Genomic DNA, 24,009 nt, shown 5'->3' with positions numbered 1-24,009 from the left:
AGAACAACCAAAGCATCTCAAAACATCAATCCCAGAACAGGTGCAGACTGGGAAAGATTTCTACTCTGGAAGACTTGTTGAAAGAGGAAAGTCTTCAGTAGGTGCTGAAGGGCCAACAGAGACAGAGCCTGACTCATATTCAAGGGGAGGGAATTCCTAAGGGTAGGTGCCGCAAACGGACATCCTGATCAGGTGGTATTTGCAGGCATTTTTGTCCCTTGGTTACCCAACACTTGGTGACTCACAGCTCAATGACTCCATGGAATCATATTGTGGGGTGAAGTAAGGTGACAGCACAGTTCTGTCTGTGGAGCTTGACCAATGGAGTTTCAATCTCACATGGAAACGATCACTTGTTGCCCCTGCAGACTGTAAAACTTAGCCATACTTAAGGAAAACAAAATGATAAAATGTTACAGTGACCCGGAAACTACAACTAATCCAGAATGTGCCAGCTAGACTGGCCATATAACACCAGTCCTGAAATACCTACATTGGCTCTCAATACATTTCCGGGCACAATTCAAAGTGTTGGTGTTGACCTTTAAAGCCCTAAACGGCCTCGGCCCAGTATACCTGAAGGAGCGTCTCCACCCTCATCGTTCTGCCCGCACACTGAGGTCCAGCTCCGAGGGCCTTCTGGCAGTTCCCTCACTGTGAGAAGTGAGGTTACAGGGAACCAGGCAGAGGGCTTTCTTGGTAGTGGTGCCCACCCTGTGGAACACCCTCCCATCAGATGTCAAGGAAATAAACAACTATCTGACTTTTAGAAGACATCTGAAGACAGCCCTGTTTAGGGAAGTTTTTAATGTTTGATGTTTTAAAGGTAAAGGTACCCCTGCCCGTACGGGCCAGTCTTGCCAGACTCTAGGGTTGTGCGCTCATCTCACTCTATAGGCCAGGAGCCAGCGCTGTCCGCAGACACTTCCGGGTCACGTGGCCAGCGTGACAAGCTGCATCTGGCGAGCCAGTGCAGCACACGGAATGCCGTTTACCTTCCCGCTGGTAAGCGGTCCCTATTTATCTACTTGCACCCGGGGGTGCTTTCAAACTGCTAGGTTGGCAGGCGCTGTGACCGAACGACGGGAGCGCACCCTGCCGCGAGGATTCGAACCGCCGACCATGCGATTGGCAAGTCCTAGGCACTGAGGTTTTACCCACAGCGCTACCCACGTCCCGTTTGATGTTTTACCATGTTTTAAATACTCTGTTGGGAGCTGTCCAGAGTAGCTGGGGAAACGCAGCGAGTTGGGCGGGGTATAAATAAATTATTATTATTATTATTATTATTATTATTATTATTATTATTAATTTATTTCATAGGGCCACAGAGGATCAATCTCACTGCCATGTTCTTGTGAAGTTCTCCACGGCACCTTGCTGTCCACTGGCTGGAGATTAATCATAGGTCTGGGACAGAATAATCTTCTTACTTTCTCTTTAAATCTAGTGTGGGAAATTTTTTCAGTTTGATGACCATGGCCATCAGACGGAAAATGTTCCCCCATGCTTGCTTGAAGTTGGTGGAGCAACGAATAATTTTTTTTACTTTATACAGGGCAGTTCATGACCTCCATACACACTGCCCGGCCTTGTGCCTCGGGGAAGTCACTAACACAGCAATTTGACTTTGCCCCTGGAGGCACACTCCATTTTCTTTCAAGACAGACAGGTGCCAAGAACAGTGGGCTAGTTTCTACACAAACTCACATACCCGTCTCCCTCTATCCTCCATGAAAGCCAGCAGAAGGCATGATCAGAGTTCAAGTACACAGTCTAGCCGGGCCAAAACATTCAGGGTGAAAAGCAGGACCAGTTCCCTCCCCGGCAAAATGCAAAGAATGAGTGTTTAAAATGCCAGCCTGGCATTTCCAGTGGAATTCCTTGGTTTTCACAGGGAGGAACAATGCACTCTTGAAACCAGAGGAGGCTGCCTGTGCTGGGTGTTGGTTTGAAGCACCCTGCCTGATGTAGGAGATGCAACCTCGTTTTTATGCTGTGCTCTGCATGGTTTACAAAATAATAAAATACTAAACCCTTTCCTTTACTTTGTGTATACTGTTTGTTGTATACAAGGGATGTGTGCATATAAGGATTCAATTTTGTCATAACCACGCGGATTCAGTTGCTTTCCACTATAGGCAGCTATCTTGCTGTGTAGTTTTATGATGACAAAAATGGGGGTATGGGAAGGAAAGGAGTTCCATTGACTTTGATTGTGTAATTTAACAATAGAGTTGATAAAATAAACATTAATTGCAGTCTTTTAAAAAATAAAAAGCAGGACCAGTTAGCAGTGTGACTTGGGGAGATCCAGAGAGGCATGGAGGGCCACATTTGCCCCCCAGACCTGAGATTACCCACCCACATTTGAAATCCTATGCTTTAAGATAATTGTGGTCAGTATTGGGGGTATGCGACGCAGGTGGCGCTATGGGTTAAACCTAGGACTTGCTGATCAGAATATCGGTGGTTTGAATCCCCATGATGGGGTGAGCTCCCGTTGCTCGGTCCCAGCTCCTGCCAACCTAGCAGTTCAAAAGCACGGCAAAGTGGAAGTAGATAAATAGGTACCGCTCCAGCGGGAAGGTAAACGGCATTTCCGTGCCCTGCTCTGGTTCGCCCGAAGCGGCTTAGTCATACTGGCCACATGACCCGGAAGCTGTATGCCGGCTCCCTCATCCAATAAAGCGAGATGAGTGCTGCAACCCCAGAGTCAGCCACGACTGGACCTAATGGTCAGGGGTCCCTTTATCTTTACCTTTATTGTGTGTGTAAGAGCGCAGTTCTGGTAGGTAGAAAGATAAAACGTTCAGCTTTCAGTTGTTATCGAAATTCTGGTTTCTCCCCACATCAGTGTTATGTTCTCTGCGCCCTTGCTACAAGGTGCACTATGCAATATAGCAGCTGGCGGCTTATCATCTCTTAAAACATATCTGACAGGAGGGAGATTCTGGTGTAAATCTGCAATAGCCTTTCCCTCCAACCTGGTGCCCACAAATGTTCCTGGACTCCAGGTTCCAGCATCTCTAACCACAGATGGGCTTGAGATCTGAACAACACTCAGAGTCAAGCAACACCAGGTTGGGTAGGTGTCAAATCAAATCAAATAACTTTATTGGCATCACAGCGTATGTGCCTGTACAGTTCGGCATACCCTGGCCAAAAAAAAAGTACTGTACATTGCGTGCTAGCCTTTTTGGGCTATGTACTAAAAGCTTTATTTGGTAAATTGCCTTAGGCAACTTCTCCTTAGGCAAAAGATGTGATCTGCTTCGGACACCTCCCTGTTTGGGGTCATGTTGAAACTGAGCATTTTGCACAAAAGGAAAATCTTTTTCTGTTGCCATTTCTCAGGTGACATTGATCAGGATGGAGATAGTGACAACATTTGGGGTTAATTGTTTGCTTTGAGGGAAGATGAGTAATTTCTTACCTGTTTCCCTCTTGTGGATTCGCATTACAGAACTCTGCGTGAGCGAGAGATGCCCTTTGGTTATCCCATCATCTTCGGCCATCATGTATCACGTTCTCCAGCAGTATGGTGTGCCTGCCCTCCAGACTGAAATAAGGTGGCGCTGTGGGTAAAACCTCAGCGCCTAGGACTTGCCGATTGTCAGGTCGGCAGTTCGAATCCCCGCGGCGGGATGCGCTCCCGTTGCTCGGTCCCAGCGCCTGCCAACCTAGCAGTTTGAAAGCACCCCCGGGTGCAAGTAGATAAATAGGGACCGCTTACTAGTGGGAAGGTAAACGGTGTTTCCGTGTGCTGCGCTGGCTCGCAAGATGCAGCTTGTCAGGCTAGCCACGTGACCCGGAAGTGTCTCCGGACAGCGCTGGCCCCCGGCCTCTTAAGTGAGATGGGCGCACAACCCTAGAGTCGGACACGACTGGCCCGTACGGGCAGGGGTACCTTTACCTTTACCTTAGTACATGGTGATGGGTTACCCAAGTCCTGCTCATGAGCAGATCTACATACAGTGGTACCTGGGGTTACAGATGCTTCAGGTTACAGACCCTTCAGGTTACAGACTCCGCTAACCCAGGAATAGTACCTCGGGTTAAGAACTTTGCTTCAGCATGAGAACAGAAATCGTGCTCCGGTGGCGTGGTGGCAGCAGGAGGCCACATTAGCTAAAGTGGTACCTCAGGTTAAGAACAGCTTCAGGTTAAGAATGGACCTCCAGAACCAATTAAGTTCTTAACCCGAGGTACCACTGTATACACCTCATGAGAAGAGAAGACTCCCTGGAAAAGACCCTGATGTTGGGAAAGATGGAGGGCACAGGGAGAAGGGGACGACAGAGGACGAGAAGGTTGGACAGTGTTTTCGAAGCGACAAACATGAGTCTGACCAAATTGCGGGAGGCAGTGGAAGACAGGAGTGCCTGGCGTGCTCTGGTCCAGGGGGTCACGAAGAGTCGGACACAACTAAATGACTAAACAACAACAACAAACCACTGTATAACTTTTGCTAAAATAGATTATGTTAGCCAGGAATATCTAATTTTTATATAATGAAAATTAACCAAACCCAGTTGATCAGGACTGTCAGTGAGCCCCAATTGCTAAGGAACAACCTGAAGTCCACTATAAGCTCCTCATCCCTGCTTTATAGCAATATCCCTGCGTGCCTCACACTTCCCGCCTGGGCAGGTCAGACCTTCACTGATCGTGGTTCTTTTAATTTTATTTTTATACAGAATCATAATACTGAGTGGTGGTTGTTACAGAAGCTAGAGAATCATTAAACCACTATTCACGTATTGAATAATTATTTACCGTCCTGTTAATGGCTTGTCAATACTGTTCTTCCTTTCTCATTGTTAAGTTCTATTTAAAGTAACAATAGGAAAGTAAGTGCAGTACTGACCATCCATTAACAGAACAGTAACTAATTAAGCAATTAACGATTAGCGGCTTAATGATTTTCCAGTTTCTGTTACAACGGCTAGCATGTATTATGATTTCTATATTTCAGATGGGGATTGAAACTGGTGGAAAGAGCCCACTCTGCTGAGAAGCTCACTGGAGTGACTTTGGGCCAGTCACTGTCTCTCCATCTAACCTACCCCACAGGGTTGTCGTCCTGATAAAATGAGGAGGCAGAAAGAGCTGTGTACATTTAGCTCCTTGGAGGAAAGGTGGAATGGAAATGTAATTAAGTTGATGATAATGTGGGATGCAGGTGGTGCTGTGGTTTAAACCACAGAGCCTAGGGCTTGCTGATCAGAAGGTCAGCAGTTCAAATCCCTGCAATGGGGTGAGCTCCCGTTGCTCGGTCCCTGTTCCTGCCAACCTAGCAGTTCTAAACCACGTCAAAGTTCAAGTAGATAAATAGGTACCACTCCAGCAGGAAAGTAAATGGTGTTTCCGTGTGCTGCTCTGGTTCGCCAGAAGCGGCTTAGTCATGCTGGCCATATGACCCGGAAGCCAATAAAGCGAGATGAGCACCGCAACCCCAGAGTCGGTCACGACTGGACCTAACGGTCAGGGGTCCCTTTACCTTTACCTAATGTGGTTTACAACAACTGTCTAGTTGTTACAGCTGCCTTGATTTTCTTTTACAGCTAGTATTCAATAAATGTGTTATCCCTAAATGGAGAAAAGGAATGGCCAACATATAGAGAGAGCTGTTCGAGGAGAAAGAAGGAAAATTGAAGCTTAAGGATTTTGATGAAATTAGAGAATATGTTCAAGACTGGCTGCAATATCAACAATTAAATGAGGTGTTTAAAGTAGATAATAAGAAAGGTTTTAGTTTTACAGTATCCAGATTCCAAAAAGAAATTGTAGATGAAAATTTCAAAGCATTAAAAAAGATGTATAATATTTTATTAGAATGGGAGACCAAAGACGAGGAGGTGAAATCCGCAATGATTAAGTGGGCACAAGATATAGGACACAATATGCAAATGGAGGACTGGGAGAAACTATGGAAAGTGAATTTGACATTTACTGACTGTATTTTGTTAAAATTATATGAAAATGATGTACTGTTGGTATATTACACCTATGAAAATGGCTAAAATGTATAGAACAGGCTCCAATAAGTGTTGCAAGTATAAAGAGAAGGCACTTTTTATCATTTATGGTGGAAATGTAAAATAGTTTAAAAATATTGGGAAATGATATAAATGAAATGAAAAAACTGTTCAAGATAACCCTTGTTAAAAGCCCAGAAGCTTTTCTGTTAGGAATTATAGGTCAAGATTTGCCAAAAAGCAAACAAAATTTTTTCATGTATGCTACAACCGCGGCAAGGATGCTACTGGCACAAAGATGGAAAAGTGATAAAATACCGACCAAAGAAGAATGGCAAGAGAAACTTATAGAATACCCCGAAATGGCAAAACTAACTGAAAGACTTTGAAATAAGGCCAAAAAATCCTTTAAGAAAGACTGGGAACCATTTTCGCCCTATTTACCGAATCAATGCAAAGAATTGGACTCATTGGTAGGTTTTGAATAATCATTTACAATTAGCAAGATTTATACAATTTATAAGCTAAAATATAAAAAAGGAGTGAAAAGGGAAATGAGATTATCTTGAAATAAACCAGAGAAGGTTGAGGGAAATTCGAGAGGGGATGGGGAAATTTTGGAATTGTGAATTATGTTATTTGTTACGATGTAATATTGAAAAAAATGGAAAACTAACTTACTAACTAACTAACTAACTAACTAACTAACTAAATAAATGTGTTATCCCAAAATTGGAATTCTAACCCCTCACCCTTTCCAGTTAGCAGGTTCTCTGCTGTTCCATCAAATGAAAGCAGACACACACACACACACACACACAGGCCTCAGAAAGGGCTTGGCAGAGAGAGTGGTGCTGGTAGCATGGTGGGAAATTTAAATGGCCACCCACTGATGCCACCAGCTAAGCACAAGAGGGCGTTTTGCCAAGGGATGGCTGTGTTTAAAAGGCAAGTTCATGTATCGTTTTGGAAAGGTAGGTTCAACTTCATATGAGAAGATAATCCAATTTCTCCCTCATCCTTAGTAAATAGGTCAACAGGTATCTAACTGGATATCTGCTCTGAATTTAGAAATAGTTCACCACAGCGCTGCCTGCAGAGTCAGAATTTTTTATGAGCATGAATTACTGAATTACTGTGCTCAGCTTGCATTTGACCACGATTCCCATCAGACATCCAACGCAGGCTTTTTTCATTTTCGTTTTTAAGATTTATGCTGCTAATGTTAATGAGGGGTTTAACCTATAGATAGCATAGGTTTCGTGACTGGCGTTAAACATATCAGACTCCCACATACTTCTGAGAAGGAATTCCCTATCTATTCATTCTTCAAAAGTGGACAGCCCCTGGTTGCAACGTGACATTCTGTTTATAAGTCGTCACTTTTTCCAATGCGGAGCTAAAATTGACTGTGGTATATCAGGTTCAGACATGCAACAGCACAGCAATTTATATATGTTGTTGGGTCAAGTTTGGGGGAGGGGAATCTTATAGCTTCGTTATGTCTGGCTGCCTAACGGCATCTTTCATCAGATGCCAGCAAAGAGAGAGGAAAAACCTCTGCTTTTATCACTTCAAAGGACCCTTTGTTCAAAATGGTAAAAATCGCTGCTCATTTAGGTACTGAATCTGGTACTTTTCAACCAAGAATGGTAATGGTGTAGAGAAGTGGCTCTGAAACTCTCCATCTTCAGGCAGACCTCTCCAAATCTGCCTGGTTCACATCATGGTTGAGCTGCTATATTTTAAATGATGATTTCCTGAGACAAGCCAACTTCTAATTAAAGAAGGTGGCTTCCAGCAAACCATTGTTATGATTAACCAGCTTAGGGTTTGGTATAAAGCAGAGACATCACCTTGCCAACAAAGGTCCGTATAGTTAAAGCTATGGTTTTCCCAGTAGTGATGTATGGAAGTGAGAGCTGGACCATAAAGAAGGCTGATCGCCGAAGAATTGATGCTTTTGAATTCTGGTGCTGGAGGAGACTCAGGAGAGTCCCATGGACTGCAAGAAGATCAAACCTATCCATTCTGAAGGTAATCAGCCCTCAGTGCTCACTGGAAGGACAGATCCTGAAGCTGAGACTCCAATACTTTGGCCACCTCATGAGAAGAGAAGACTCCCTGGAAAAGACCCTGATGTTGGGAAAGCTGGAGGGCACAAGGAGAAGGGGATGAGAGAGGACGAGATGGTTGGATAGTGTTCTCAAAGCTACCAGCATGAGTTTGACTAAACTGCGAGAGGCAGTGGAAGACAGAAGTGCCTGGCGTGCTCTGGTCCATGGGGTCACGAAGAGTCGGACATGACTAAACAACAACAACATAAAGCAGGGGTAGGCAACCCAAGGTCCGCGGGCTGGATGCGGCCTAATCGCCTTCTAAATCCAGCCCACGGACGGTCCAGGAATCAGCATCTTTTTACATGAGTAGAATGTGTCCTTTTGTTTAAAATGCATCTCTGGGTTATTTGTGGGGCATCGGAATTTGTTCATTCCCCCCCGGCCCACCACATGGTCTGAGGGACGGTGGACCAGCCCACAGCTGAAAAAAGTTGCTGAGCCCCGGTATAAAGTTATGCTGGGGTTAATATAACATGGTTTAATAACAACAACAACAACAACAACAACAACAACAACAACAACAACAACTTTTTATTTATATCCTGGCCTCCCCAACCAAGGCCAGGCTCAGGGCGGCTAACAAGCAATAGTAAAAACAAGTTGAATGAATACAACTTAAAAACAAGATTAAAATACAACATTAAAATATTGAAACATTAAAATATTAAAATGCAGCCTCATCACAGGAGGAGAAAGGAAAAAGAAAAAAGAAAGAGGGGGAGGGGAGGGAATCAAATTGGCTCCAAGCCAAAGGCCAGGCAGAACAACTCTGTCTTGCAGGCCCTGCGGAAAGAAATCAGATCCTGCAAGGCCCTGGTCTCATGAGGCAGAGCGTTCCACCAGGCCGGAGCCAGTGTTGAAAAGGCCCTGGCTCTGGTTGAAGCTAATCTAATTTCCTTAGGGCCCCGGACCACTAGGGTGTTGCTATTTATGGACCTTGAGGCTCTCCATGGGGCATACCAGGAGAGGTGGTCCCGTAGGTACGAGGGTCCTAGGCCATGAAGGACACCTTATAGGCACACTGGAGGAGGGGAGTGGGGAGCTCAAGTCTGAGGCTCACTGAGACACAACCTCTTGGGACATTTCAGCATGAAAAGTGAATGCTCTACTACTGAGCTCCACCCCTTCCCCAAATTGGTGCTAATTGTAGACAGACAGTTTCAACACCCGCCATGCTATCTCCCTTCTGGGTCCTTTACGTTTACACTGTAAAGCAGCCCCAAGGGCACTTAACCTTTTAGACAAGCGAAAGGGGGAAAAAAGGCTCTGATTGATGCACAGTGTGAGCACGCCAACTCATTCCCCTCCCACACAGATCTGACAGATAACAGGCATGCTGCCTTGCAACTTTAGAAATCCCTATAACAACCGTAAAGGTTCACAGCAGAAGTCACACGCAGAAGATGGAAAGGTGTGACTTATTGCATCTGTGCCCTGTAGCAACAACGGCCTCTCTGCACCTTTTCAGATGATGACCCAGCAACATGCAAAGGGCAATAGGTGCTGTACCAGATGCAGTTGTTCTTCACCTGGCTAGGAAGAAGCAGCTAGAACAAAAACAGAAATGGCACAGACACACATGGAGAACATTTGCTCCTACCTTTTCTTGCATGATAAGTTAATGAGTGAGTTGACATGCTAATGTCAGCTGTGTGTGGTGCCTTGCGCATGGAGGCCAAAGCTGTCAATGGCTGCGAGCCACAGTTGGAGGCAGTATGGCTCTGAATACCAATTGCCAGGAGTCAGGTGTGAGGAGAATGCTATTGCCCTCAGGTTCTGCTTGTGGTAAAGGTGAAAGGTAAAGGTAAAGGACGCCTGGATGGTTAAGTCCAGTCAATGGCAACTATGGGGTTGCTCATCTTGCTTTCAGGCCAAGGAGCCAACGTTTGTCCACAGAGAGCTTTCCAGGTCATGTGGACAGCAAGACTACACTGCTTCTGGCGCAATGGAACACCATGACGGAAACCAGAGTGGATGGAAACACCGTTTACCTTCCCGCTACTCACATCAGCGTGCTTTTGAACTGCTAGGTTGGCAGAAGCTGGGACAGAGCAATGGGAGCTCACCCCATCACAGGGATTCGAACCACCAACCAAGCAAGCCCAAGAGGCTCAGTGGTTTAGACCACGGCGCCACCCACATCCCTCTGCTTGTGGACTTCCCACAAGCATTTGTTTGGCCACTGTGAAAACAGGACACAGAGCTAGATGTGCCTTGGGCCTGACCCAGCAGACTGTCCTTATGTTCTTACCTTTGAAAATGTGCCAGTTGTGCAAAATCTTGCTCCCTCATCACCTGTAGTCGCAGGTTGAGCAGATCAACCCATATTAGTAATTAGCCACAGTGCAGAGGCAGTTGTATTGACTTAGGCCACTTCTGGGTTCCTTTGTTTTGCCAAGGAAATGCATTCCAACTTGACATCCCTTCTGACATGAGGAACAGGGTGTTGCTACTCAATGGAGGGCTTTATTGCCTTGTGCCATGTTGCTGTTGTTTGATCTGGCCCTAGCGCTCCAGTGAACTTTCGGCGTAGGCTTAGCAAAGGAAGAGGAGGGAAGGTTAATGTGCCTCTTTCTCTGCAAATTATGGGCAGCAGCCTGGACTGGCAAGTGTGAAACTGGAAATTGTGCTGGTGCCTTTTTTAAAAAATGAAGGAGGATTTCACAGCTATGTAAGGAAACCTTCTTCAATCAGTAGTATTGACAGTGCCCTTTGATGCATGTCTACTTATGAGCAATTCCCACTGAGTTCAGTGAGCCAGTGTGGTGTAGTGGTTAAGAGCGGTAGTCTCGTAATCTGGGGGACTGGGTTCGCGTCTCCGCTCCTCCACAGGCAGCTGCTGGGTGACCTTGGGCCAGTCACACTTCTCTGAAGTCTCTCAGCCCCACTCACCTCACAGAGTGTTTGTTGTGGGGGAGGACGGGAAAGGAGAATGTTAGCCGCTTTGAGACTCCTTAAAGGGAATGAAAGGCGGGATATCAAATCCAAACTCTTCTTCTTCTTCAAGGAGACTTTCTCCAGGTAAGTGTGTATAGGACTGCAGTCTAAGTGGCTGTTATTGTAGGCCAGGTATTGAAAAACTCCAGCCCATGGGCCAGTCATCATCTGGAAGGAGGTCCAATTTGGCCCACAAGGACATTTTCCCCAAACCATGCCAGTGATGTCAGCTGATGGGCAATAGTAAAGGTAAAGGGACCCCTGACCATTAGGTCCAGTTGTGGCCGACTCTGGGGTTGCGACACTCATCTCGCTTTATTGGCTGAGGGAGCCAGCATTTGTCCGCAGACAGCTTCCGGGTCGTGTGGCCAGCATGACTAAGCCGCTTCTGGTGAACCAGAGCAGCACATGGAAACGCCGTTTACCTTCCCGCCAGAGCGGTACCTATTTATCTACTTGCACTTTGTGCTTTCGAACTGCTGGGTTGGCAGGAGCTGGGACCGAACAACGGGAGCTCACCCCGTCGTGGGGATTCGAACTGCCAACCTTCTGATCGGCAAGTCCTAGGCTCTGTGGCTTAACCCACAGCGCCACCTGCATCCCTGATGGGCAATAGCACAGGTTCAATCCTGCACTGGCTATGTGATCCAACAAGATCATATGGTCATAGCAGCATAATTTAATCCCTGCTCATCATGTGAGAAGGAATTATAGTCCTTTGCAAAAGTGTTCTTTGAAACTGATCACACGAGAGCTACAACAAAGAGTGCTTTTGCAAACGGTTTAAGACAGAAACATGGGGGCTGCCGTACTGCCCTTTGCAACCCTCTTGCAAAAGGCTTTGTGATGCTCCCCACACTCCCCTTTCAGCCTCCTAGATCAGGAATGTAAAAGGGGAGTGCAGGAAGAGTTGCAAAGCACAAGCGATTCTGACATTTGATTGACAGGTGAGGGGCTCTGTATTAAAAGTATTTAATTCCTTTGGGTTCTTATGATTAAAGTTGATTAATAAAGCAAACTACATTTTGAAACTGGCATGGTTTAAAAAAACCAAACAAACAGGCAGGCATTGCTGGGAACTGATAATTAGCAGTCTGGCTGAACTTTATATTTTGATCCTGTATGTCAATAGTTTCTCACAAGAAGACTGAGAGCCAGTGTTCTGCCTGCTTAGGAGGAAATCATGAGGAACAGACAATAACTTTGCTTGTTGTACTTGGGGCAATCAATTATAAATACATCCCCAAGTTTACATTATCGTGACAGGTGTGGTTCCAAGACATGCAAATTGTCCTTTCCAAGAACACTGGCGTTCTCAAGCTGAGTTCCTGAAACCCACAACTGGGAAGGCTGTCATTCAAAAGATATTGGAACAGGAGCTAGGCAGCGTGATGCAGTTAGGCAGGAAGTGGAAGCCATGAATATGTTGATATGCACACAATGTACACACATATACATTATTAATTTTCCAAAGACCTGGCCAATTGGCCGAGGAACACACAGTTGGAACCTGCAGCAAATCTCTCAGGAGCAGAATGTACTAGAAAGAGAACATTGCCCTCAACTATTCTGTGGACACAGCGAAGACGCAGGAAGGAGAGGAAGGAAGACTTGGATAAAAGAAAAGGGTTAGCCATCTTGAAGACACATGTAGGGAATCATTTGTGACCCAAGGCACAAGTCTTGCTAAGCCACACAGAAGCACTGGGGGGGGGGGGAGACAGAGGTATCAGCAGGCTTGGAGGCATCCTAAAGTTTCAGAACAAAATATTTAGGGGGGGACCTAAGAGGCGGTAAGGTAAAGGTACCCCTGACCATTAGGTCCAGTCGCGGACGACTCTAGGGTTGAGGCAGTAGAAACCCCCAAACACCCCAGTTTGAGAATGTTTAGTGGCCATAGAATATTGACTAAGTATTTTGTGTGTGCGTTGAAAACCAGTGCGGATGGAATGGATTAAACTGAAAAGGTTGTTGGCTGGCTGGAACATAAAACACTACAGGAGCAAAGTGCAGAATTCTGCCCCATGTCCCACTTCTGGATGGTTCTTAATGCATAAACAGCCACGAGACCTAGAATATTAAAAAGGTGCTTTGTTGTACTTAGTGTATATCACATAAAACATATCAATAAAGCCAAACCAATATAAAACAGAAAAGGAAGATTAGAAGGCAGAAGTTGATATTTTCTGGTTTTACATTGGTTGGTTTGGTTTCATTGTGGCTTTACTGATGATTGTTATTTTACTTGGAGGTGTTCATATCTTCAAAGCAGGGGTGGGCACCTCTAGCCTATGGGTGCAATTAGGCCCAACATAGGTCCCAATCTGGCCCACAAGAAGAAGAAGAAGAAGAGTTTGGATTTGATATCCCGCCTTTCACTCCCTTTAAGGAGTCTCAAAGCGGCTAACATTCTCCTTTCCCTTCCTCCCCCACAACAAACACTCTGTGAGGTGAGTGAGGCTGAGAGACTTCAAAGAAGTGTGACTGGCCCAAGGTCACCCAGCAGCTGCATGTGGAGGAGCGGCGACGCGAACCTGGTTCCCCAGATTACAAGACTACCGCTCTTAACCACTACACCACACTGGCTCTCACCACACAAGGCCATTTCCCACAAACCGCAGCCACCTATCTCACACCATGCAACCATGTGATGTCAGATATGGGACAAGTAGAGACATGGGTACACTCCTGCTTGTGCAGTGGCCTGCAGGGCTCACTGTTGCCTCATCTGCACTACTGAGTTCACCATGAGGCTTCAAGGCAGGATACAGAAAATTATAAGAAACAAACAAACAAAAACTGTGACCCCAAACAGAATTCCTGGCTAGGCCACTTCTCCCACCCCTTAATAATTAGCAATCCCAATGGCAGGCCAGGTTTCTTCAGGACTCCAAGGTAGTAAAAAGCATTTTGGCCTTAGCTCAGTAGGGAATAATTCCATTCACCCCAAGTCCACCTTCATTCTCTGGTGATGTTCAGACTATTTCCCCCTCATAGCACCAGCAAAGCTCAGGCTGAAGGATGGCACTTCAGAAGATACTTTCCAGGACCTTCCCAAATGAGGCTGCTTTCAGACGTTGCTGAGCTTCCAGCTACCATCATCCCTGACCATTGACCTTGCTGGCTGGGGCTGATGGGAGTTGTGGTCAAGCACATCTGGCAGGCACCATGTTGAGGAAGGCTGGCGTAGAATAAATATTGATAACAGGAAGTGCCTTCCTCACCCTGTTGAGAGCGAGCCTCCTTTCCCCCCAACACAGACACCTTTGAGATGAAGCTGTGGATCAAAAGCAAGCCAGGCGCGTGGTGGCAGCACTTGGGTGTTTGCTGGGCAAGGAGCATGCATGCCACCCCTTAACTGGGTCACCAAACGCAAGCAGGAGGAAAGTGGAAAGCAACCTGGCCTCCCTTTGCAATACTAATGAAGCTCAGCATACCTTCTTCAGGTGGAACTCAGCTTGTGATATTGTTTATGTCTTCTTTGGAGCCTGAGAAGCATGGATATCTCCAAGATCTAAGCCACAGTGAGCATTGCAAAACAGCTATCAAACACACATTATTGGCCCACTTCCTTTATTTTCTGTAGTCAGAGGAAGCCAAAGGCCTCCGGTCTCTCTTCTCAAACATAAGGGAGCAACAGAAGCTTCGCTAACAACCATTAATGTTTGATCACTGTGAAATGCTGATAAAGAGTGTTCCGCTCCGGGAGCTCATGGGTATGGTTTTCCACTGATCAAATGGTCAAACTCTTCACCTGACCTACATCGGCGAATAAGATCCCTGACATCATCATTTGTGCTTTCATAACCTCAAGAGCTGACTACTGCCACTCATTCCTGGTGGGGCAGAAACTTAAGCATGTGAGAATATTGAAACTTGGAGTCTGGGCAAGTCACAGGTTTTAAATTAAATAAAAATAATACAAAATTATTAGTCAAAAACCTTACAGCAGTAGATAAAAAGGAATTATCTCATGCTATAGGAATAGAGATTCGTAAAATATTCCTGACTAGAAACATTAATATTTATGAAGATAATTACAATTAACAAAACCAACATAGAAGCTATAAAGATGAGGTTAAAGTGACAAAAATACAACAACATCTGATTGAAAGGATTTTGAAGTACAGGTATAATATTGCAAGCAGGACAAGCTTATATGTCAAAAAAAGTCCAGAAGGGGAAGTTGGGGGAAGGCATGGGGAAATTCAAATTTGTATTATTTGTTATGATGTGATTGTGATAAAAATGTAAAACCCAATAAAGTTATCTTTTTAAAAAAACAATATTGAAACTTAAGTATTGTGAGACTATCCTGCTTATGAGTCCAACAGACTTCCACAGACTAGGCACAAAATTTTATAGGTGAGTGGGTCATTGACTTTAACCTTAACAGAATTAACCCTTAAGTTTCAAGCTGAATGAGCCCTGCTGTTGCACTGCTAGCACGACACCCGTGAGTTAGTTTCAGTAAACTTTCAACCAACCACAGTACTAAAGACTTATGCAAAATGGAGAGGGTGGAATAATAATTTGGAGGTGGATATTACAGTTATGTCCTTAGTCCGCTAACATGGTTTGAGTGTTGGCCAAACTGGTCCTTTTCTTGTGCCAGGTATGTTTCTGCTCCAGATGACATAAATTCCATTTTCCGTGTATTTCACTTGTGGGGCTTTGTATTTCACTAATAGGCTCATCTCAGGTGTTTTGCTCCACTGCACTTTTGGCTGCCTGAGTGCTATGTGAATACTGTCAATTGCTCAATTCAGCATGTGATTTTCCCAAAAAAAATTAGTTCACAAAAATCATTTGTTAATAATTTATAAACAGAATAAGCATAACTCATGCGGGGAGAGATAGAGGCAGAAATGAAAGAGGCAGAGAATGTTCCCTAGTAACCATTTGCCGAGTTTGTTACTTACCATTACATGTGCATGGTAAGCTGGTCGCCTGTAATTTCCTGACATGCTGTGCCAAGTGGAATGGAATGGGGCCAATGCCCAAATTGCAGGGGTGTGTGTGTGTGTGTGTGTGTGTATTATTCTATACCCAGCTGATTACTGTGCTCTGCAGGAGAGGGCAACTTGCAGATACCATCTTATTATGAACAGGGCCTTTAAGCAACATGCGGGTGGCGCTGTGGTGTAAAACACTGAGCCTTGGACTTGCCGATTGGAAGGTCGGCGGTTCAAATCCCCGCAATGGGGTGAGCTCCCATTGTTCTGTCCCAGCTCCTGCCCACCTAGCAGTTCAAAACCACGTCAAAGTGCAAGCAGATAAATAGGTACCACTCCGGTGGGAAGGTAAATGCCATTTCTGTGCGCTGCTCTGGTTTCACCGGAAGCGGATTAGTCATGCTGGCCACATGACCCAGAAAAACTGTCTGCGGACAAACGTCAGCTCCCTCGGCCAGTAAAGTGAGATGAGCACCACAAGCCCAGAGTCGTTCGCGACTGGACTTAACTGTCAGGGGTCCTTTACCTTTATTCTTTGCAACTGGCCCCCGTTGCAAATCAGACTGATGGTATTTTCAGTCACTGCTGAAGACTTTTATCCCAATCATAATCTGAATTTATTCAAAATTGTTTTATATAGGCAGTTGTTTTGCTATACGTCATTTTTTGATTGCTTATATATGTAATTGTTTTAATCGTTTTTCAGTCAATCAATCAATCTCCTTTATTGGCATAGAAAAAGTACATCATATACATGGATCAGAACACAACACAGAGAATGAAACATAGTAGGATATATTTTAGGATAAAACTGTCCAGACATCCTGAGGTACAAAAATGGCTCTTAGGACCTATGGTGACGTAATTTCATGGCGTCACTCAATAATCTTGCCACGTTCTCCACAATGTCATTCCTACAATTGTTCAGCACATAAGAAACCCTGGAAGAGTCGGTGTGATAAATCCCCTCCTTCAATAAATACTTGTCATATATTTCTGCATAAAATGGACAATCAAATAAAACGTGTGTGATGGATTCGACCTGTTTTGTGCCACAAGGGCAGTATTCTTTTTCACATATGCAGTTGTTTTAATTGTTTATGTATGCAATTGTTTTGCAGCTGGTTTTTAATATGTTGTAAAATTGCTTTTACAACGCTGTGGGTAAAAGCCTCAGTGCCTAGGACTTGCCGATCGAAAGGTCGGCGGTTCGAATCCCCGCGGCGGGGTGCGCTCCCATCCTTCGGTCCCAGCACCTGCCAACCTAGCAGTTCAAAAGCACCCCCGGGTGCAAGTAGATAAATAGGGACCGCTTACTAGCGGGAAGGTAAACGGCGTTTCCGTGTGCTGCGCTGGCTCGCCAGATGCAGCTTGTCACGCTGGCCACGTGACCCGGAAGTGTCTCCGGACAGCGCTGGCCCCCGGCCTCTTGAGTGAGATGGGCGCACAACCCTAGAGTCGGATACGACTGGCCCGTACGGGCAGGGGTACCTTTACCTTTAAAATTGCTTCAAGCTGTTTGGAAGAAGCGATCCATAAATAAAATAATATCAATACTAAATTACTGGTCCCCTTTCCTACTCACAGTGTGAACATGCGGGCCTAGAAGTTACAGTTCAGGATTATATGGCCTGTGCCTTCCTTCAAGGAATGGCAAATTGCAAACATTGCACACCAAACCAATTGGTCTTTTAGAAATTGTCGATCAGGGAATTGCCCATCTTTCATGAAAAGCAAAAAAAAGAAGAGCCTTGTCCATTCACGATACTGTTTGTCTTGACTTTGCTTAATGGCTCCTTCTTTTTCTCAAAACATTGTCTGGGTTCTCTGATTGCCTCAGGGGAAATGATGATAACTTCCTGGATCAAATTCCTAGAAGACAAAAATATTGAGACACACATGGCAGTGGTTCCCCATTCACCTCTTAATCAAGCCAAGATGCTCCCATTCACTCTGATTTGCATTTCTTTGAGGATGGGCAATTTACAGATGTGGCACACTCCCACACACATGCAAAATAAAGAGCTGCATTCCCAAGAGGAGTCAAAGAAGGTCTGCTGGCCGTATGAATCATATCAGGATGTGGCTATTTGTGTGGGGACAATTCATTGTGACTGCTTATTATACTAATTGCTGTTGATGTGGATATCAACAACAATGCTAACTGGTCTTTTAGAAATTGTCAGGGAGGGAATACTCCATGTTTCCTGAAAAGCAAAAAAGAAATAACTGTTGTGTTCAAGGGATGGGGAAACCCAGCCAGAAGGGCGGGGTATAAGTAATAAATTAATAGTAGTAGTAGCAGTAGTACAGTGGAACCTCTATTTGCGACCATAATCCGGTCCAGAGGTCCATCCGGAGGTCAAAACGGGTTGCTGGGAGAGGCCCTGTTGTGCGCAGGCACGGGTGGCAATTGCCCGCTTCTGCGCATGTGTGAATGGTGATCGCCACTCCTGCGCATGTGCAAACAGTGGCAAACCCGCCAGTTACTTCCAGGTTTGCCGCGGTCGTGACTTGGAATGACTGTAGGAAGAGGTGGTAAGTAGAGGTTTGGCTGTATTATTATTATTATTATTATTATTATTATTATTATTAGATGTTGCTAGACTCCAACTCTCATCACTCCTGACCATTCGCCATGTTGCGTCGGGCTGATGGGAGATGGAGTCCCACAAATTCCCCTTCCCTGCCTCAGCTGCTAGCTATTTCATTAGGACATGAGCTTCTGTAGGCAAAAGTCAGCTTTTCCCAGATATGTGACAGGAGAAGACAGCAGATAAAAGTCCAATAGAGGCCAAGCCAAGTTAAGGAAATAAGAAATGAATCTTTGCACCAGGGGTGCCGACTTGAATAAAATATTGAGGAGGCCCAGGGAAGCCCTGCCCTACATAACTGATCACTCAAATATTTCACAGGGAGGCCAAGACCTCTCGACCCCAGTAGTTGGCACTTATGTTCTGCACTCATGGGAAGCACTAGCTAGGAGTTTTTAGGATATACGGTCCTGCACCTAGTGCAATCATTATCCTGGATTGTTGACATCAGTCTTGAACCTGGAACTTTTCCAATGAGATGGGCCAATGGATGCATAACAATTAGTCCATAGTTGTTAACCACATATGAAGTCTATGGAATGACAGAATTGGAATATAGCGAGCCTTGTTTATCTCAAGTCATTTCAAGAATATCTTCTTTTGATCCCTCAGTTTCCAAGAAAATGCATGCTTAATTTCTTTGCAGTCTCAAACCACTTTCTCTGCAGTCTTGAAAAGGTAAAGGCACCCCTGCCCGTACGGGCCAGTCTTGACAGACTCTAGGGTTGTGCGCCCATCTCACTCAAGAGGCCGAGGGCCAGCGCTGTCCGTAGACACTTCCGGGTCACGTGGCCAGCGTGACAAAGCCGCATCTGGCGAGCCAGCGCAGCACACGGAAACGCCGTTTACCTTCCCGCCAGTAAGCGGTCCCTATTTATCTACTTGCACCCAGAGGTGCTTTCGAACTGCTAGGTTGGCAGGCGCTGGGACCGAGCAGCGGGAGCTCACCCCGCCACAGGGATTCGAACCGCAGACCTTTCGATCGGCAAGCCCTAGGCGCTGAGGCTTTTACCCACAGCGCCACCCACGTCCTCTGCAGTCTTAAGCTACTGCAATTGTCTTTGAAGAACTGGACCCAAAGGGACCCATCAATAACTTGCTCCTGAAATGTGCCAAAGCTGTAGAAAGCTGTAGATGGGTGAACAAAGCAAGGATATTTTGGGTGTCAACGCTCTACTTTTTCCATTCATGAGGCCTGTCCACACATCAATATCCAAATATTGAGTCTCCATGTGCCCAGTGTCAGTTCCAGTTCTTCTGGGTCCCTTGTGCAAGATAGCCTCAGTAGAGCGCCTTCCTGGGTGAGTCCACTTCCTTCTCCTTATATAGGAACATAGGAACTTGACTTGCACCATTGCTTCATCTAGTTCTATTGCCCACACTGACCGGCAGATTTCCAGGGTTTCAGTTTGGGAAAATTCACAGCCCTAATTGGAGATGCCAATGGATTGAACTTGGGTCCTTTGGTATGCAAATGGATGCTCTACCATAGAGCTATGGTGCTTCCTGCCTTCCATTGAGCCCATTTGGCGCTGCCTCCCAGAGAGAGTGTGAAGAAGGCTTATGGAAGTTACAGCTGCTGCTTGTTCCTCACTGCTCACTTGTTCAGGGTGGGCAAGTGAATCAACACCAAGGTGGAAGAGCTGGGCCTAGAGGCAATGGGGCTTCTTCTAGGGTGTAGGCCTTCATTTTTATTTTTTTTTAATAATATTTATTAGAAATTTAATAATTACAGAAAGAAAAAAGAGAGAGAAAAAACAGTAAAGAATTTAACAAACAATACATCAAAGATAAAAAGAAAAACAAAAAAGAAACAATACCTCAAAACAACAAGAAAAACAAAAACATTTAAAAACACATCCAATTTCCATTTCTTTGCCTTTCATTTACTTGTTTCATCAACCTCCTCACACCTCCCTTTTTTGTATTCTAGTTCAATTTAGCTAATTCAGCAAATCCTTTCCATCTTTCTCAATCTTTTTTTTTGTTCTATAATTTATCTTAACACAATCTAACTTTAAATTTTCCACTTTCACCCATTAACAATCAATTTTTACTTAGTTCTTTATAACATTTCTGCTAAAACCATATAACTTCATTCCAGCATTCTTCTAACATTCATTAATTTTGCAGTATTTCTGCAAATATACTTTAATTTTTTTCCAATCTTCTTCCACTGACTCTTCTCCCTGGTCTCGGATTCTGCCAGTCATTTCCGCCATTTCCATGTAGTCCATCAGGGTGTAGGCCTTCATAATGGCCTGACCAGAATGACCTCTGACACTGGTTTGAGAAGCAAACATATCCACTGTTATGTACTGAGTTGAATAGGATCCAAAATGCAGCAGTCTGATTGGTCCTAGAACAATAGGATCCAAAATGCAGCAGTCTGATTGGTCCTAGAACAATAGGGTTCAGAATGCAGCAGTCTGATTGGTCCTAGAACAATGCAGCAGTCTGATTGGTCCGCAGGAGCCACCCAATCCAGCTCCAGGTGGAAATCAATCCACAACCTGATTGGCCTACAGGAGAATCCCGGAATTAGCCAATCACATGCAGCCCATTGTGTAAATAATGTATATAAAGCAGATATTATGGGGGAATTTCCATTCCTCCTCACCACTATGAGCTGAATAAAGAGCATGAAATCCACTCTCGACTCTGAGTATATTTCATCCACACATCTGCAAACTACTGGGTGGTGAATCTTTTCTTCTAGAGCAAGCCTCGTAAGAACTTAAGAAGAGTTCTGCTCATAGGCAAGTCGCTGAGAGTAAAGCAAAATAGGGTGATTTCAAGGTTGCATGGTTTCCACTCATTAGCTATATTAATAAATATCATAGTTCCCCTAGGCCAGCAAGCATCCCAAACGGCAATGCGGTAGGGCTACCTCCATTCATGAGAATAATGACAGTAGAACTCTTTAATGTTTATTGACATTTTATTTTATTCAGCAGAGATGTTGTTCTTTTCATACTTGTCTCTTTTGATTATGGTTACAGGTAGGTAGCCGTGTTGGTCTGCCATAGTCAAAACAAAGTAAAAAAATTCCTTCCAGTAACACCTTAGAGACCAACTAAGTTTGTTATTGGTATGAGCTTTCGTGTGCTGAGAAGCATGTATGCACACGAAAGCTCACACCAATAACAAACTTAGCTGGTGTCTAAGGTGTTACTGGAAGGTCTTTTGGTTATGGTTTTATATACTCATTTGTTCCATGGTATTCAGTGGAAACTTCTAATGGACTTCCATAAAAATGCAATTCACTTTTCTTAAAACGTGTATGTGAGAAAGAAAGCTCTGCTGGATCAAGTCAAAGGCCCATCTAGGCCAGCATCTTGTTCTTACAGTAGCCAACCAGAAGCCTTTGAGAAGCCCATAAGCAGACCAGGGCCATCTTTACCCAGGGATGCAAGGGGTGCGAGGCATCTGGGTGCCAAATTCTGGGGGGCGCCAGGCACCCGCCGCTGAAGCCGCCTAAGCTCTTAACTATCTACCTGTTATGAAATAATAAATAATTTTGATCAAGCTAGAAAAACAAAATACATATATACCTTGTTGTTTAGTCGTTCAGTCGTGTCCGACTCTTCGTGACCCCATGGACCAGAGCACGCCAGGCACTCCTGTCTTCCACTGCCACCCACAGTTTGGTCAGACTCATGTTTGTAGCTTCGAGAACACTGTCTAACCATCTCGCCCTCTGTCGTCCCCTTCTCCTTGTGCCCTCCATCTTTCCCAGCATCAGGGTCTTTTCCAGGGAGTCTTCTCTTCTCATAAGGATCTGTCCTTCCAGTGAGCACTCAGGGCTGATTTCCTTAAGAATGGATGCGTTTGATCTTCTTGCAGTCCATGGGACTCTCAAGAGTCTCCTCCAGCACCATAATTCAAAAGCGTCAATTCTTCAGCGATCAGCCTTCTTTATGGTCCAGCTCTCACTTCCATACATCACTACTGGGAAAACCATAGCTTTTACTATACGGACCTTTGTTGACAAGGTGATGTCTCTACTTTTTAAAATGCTGTCTAGGTTTGTCATTGCTTTCCTCCCAAGAAGCAGGCGTCTCTTAATTTCGTGGCTGCTGTCACCATCTGCAGTGATCATGGAGCCCAAGAAAGTAAAATCTCTCACTGCCTCCATTTCTTCCCCTTCTATTTGCCAGGATGTGATATATATATATACCTAGTTATTACCTAGTTATTACCAAAATGTATACCTACTGTTTCACTAAAGGACTTTCAACTTTGTGCACTCATTTACCAAAGACGCGCCACGCCAGCGGCAGCACTTGTCCTTCACAATGGCGGCACTTGTCAGACTCAACGATGGTGCTTGTCATTCTCAACGGAGCCGCGCATGAGAAATTAAGGTTTTTGCCTTGCTGCAAGGGATCCTTGAACTCCTGCATGCCTGCATGGAGGATAAAGAAGGGTGTCTGAGAGTAGTTAGAAGTTAGCCTACAGTACACAGGTATTGTTTGCATTTGATTCCCCCCCCCTTTTTGTCTCTGGCCCTGCCCACCCCTGGCATGTGGCCCTCAAAAGGTTGCCTGGGAGGGAATGTGGCTCTTAGGCTGGAATAGCTTCCCCACTGCTGATTTAAAATTTCCCACAATGCAATGCCTGGAACCAGTGGCGTAGCGTGGGTTGTCAGCACCCGGGGCAAGGCAAGTAATTTGCGCCCCCTAACCCGGGGCAAGGCAAGTAATTTGTGCCCCCCCCCCTGCTGCACTGTCCCTCCCCCAGATAGTCCCTCACTCTCTCTCGGCACCGCACACCTGGCACCCCCCCCCCTCCACAGTGGGTGGCGACCCGGCGGCTCGGATCGGATTCGCACAGCCAGTACTGCAGTGAGAGAGAGTGAGCGAGCCAGGTAGGGGCAGAGAGCTGCGAGCGCGAGCGCGCCCCCCCAGATGTTGCGCCCGGTGCGGCCGGTCCCCCCTGCACCCCCCCCCACGCTACGCCACTGCCTGGAACTTGCCGGGGTGCATTGGTGCCAGGGCCTGACAGAGGGCATCTGGTGACAATTCTGACCCTGAGAAGGGCATTTCATCTACCCACATCGTTCTCGTAGCACAAAGTCCACTGTAAGTGGTGTATTTGGGGGAGGGAGATACAGCTCCTTGTCAAGGGTACAAAGGACCCTAAGTATGTCTCTTATTTTCAGGAACATGTTTAGAGAGCAAAACAAGACAAAGAATGAAACAAACAAAGCACTTTTTTAAAAAAGCAACTTAAAAGACAAGAAGAAAAGGGCAGAGGTGAAGAAAACTGTGGATGTGTGGAAGGAAATATTGCAACTTAGCCTGTGACTGCCGGGTGAACTCTCTCAAGGCCCAAAAAAAAAAAAAAAGGTATTAGGTTGGCAAATGTTAATTTCCCAGGTTACCAGGGAAGAAGGCAGGGTCTGAAACCTCCTCAGGTG

Source organism: Podarcis tiliguerta (assembly GCF_965153285.1).
Source record: "Podarcis tiliguerta genome assembly, chromosome: 2".
Taxonomy (NCBI): Eukaryota; Metazoa; Chordata; class Lepidosauria; order Squamata; family Lacertidae; genus Podarcis; species Podarcis tiliguerta.
The sequence above is the reverse complement of the archived record's forward strand: the minus strand, read 5'-3'. Positions refer to the sequence as shown.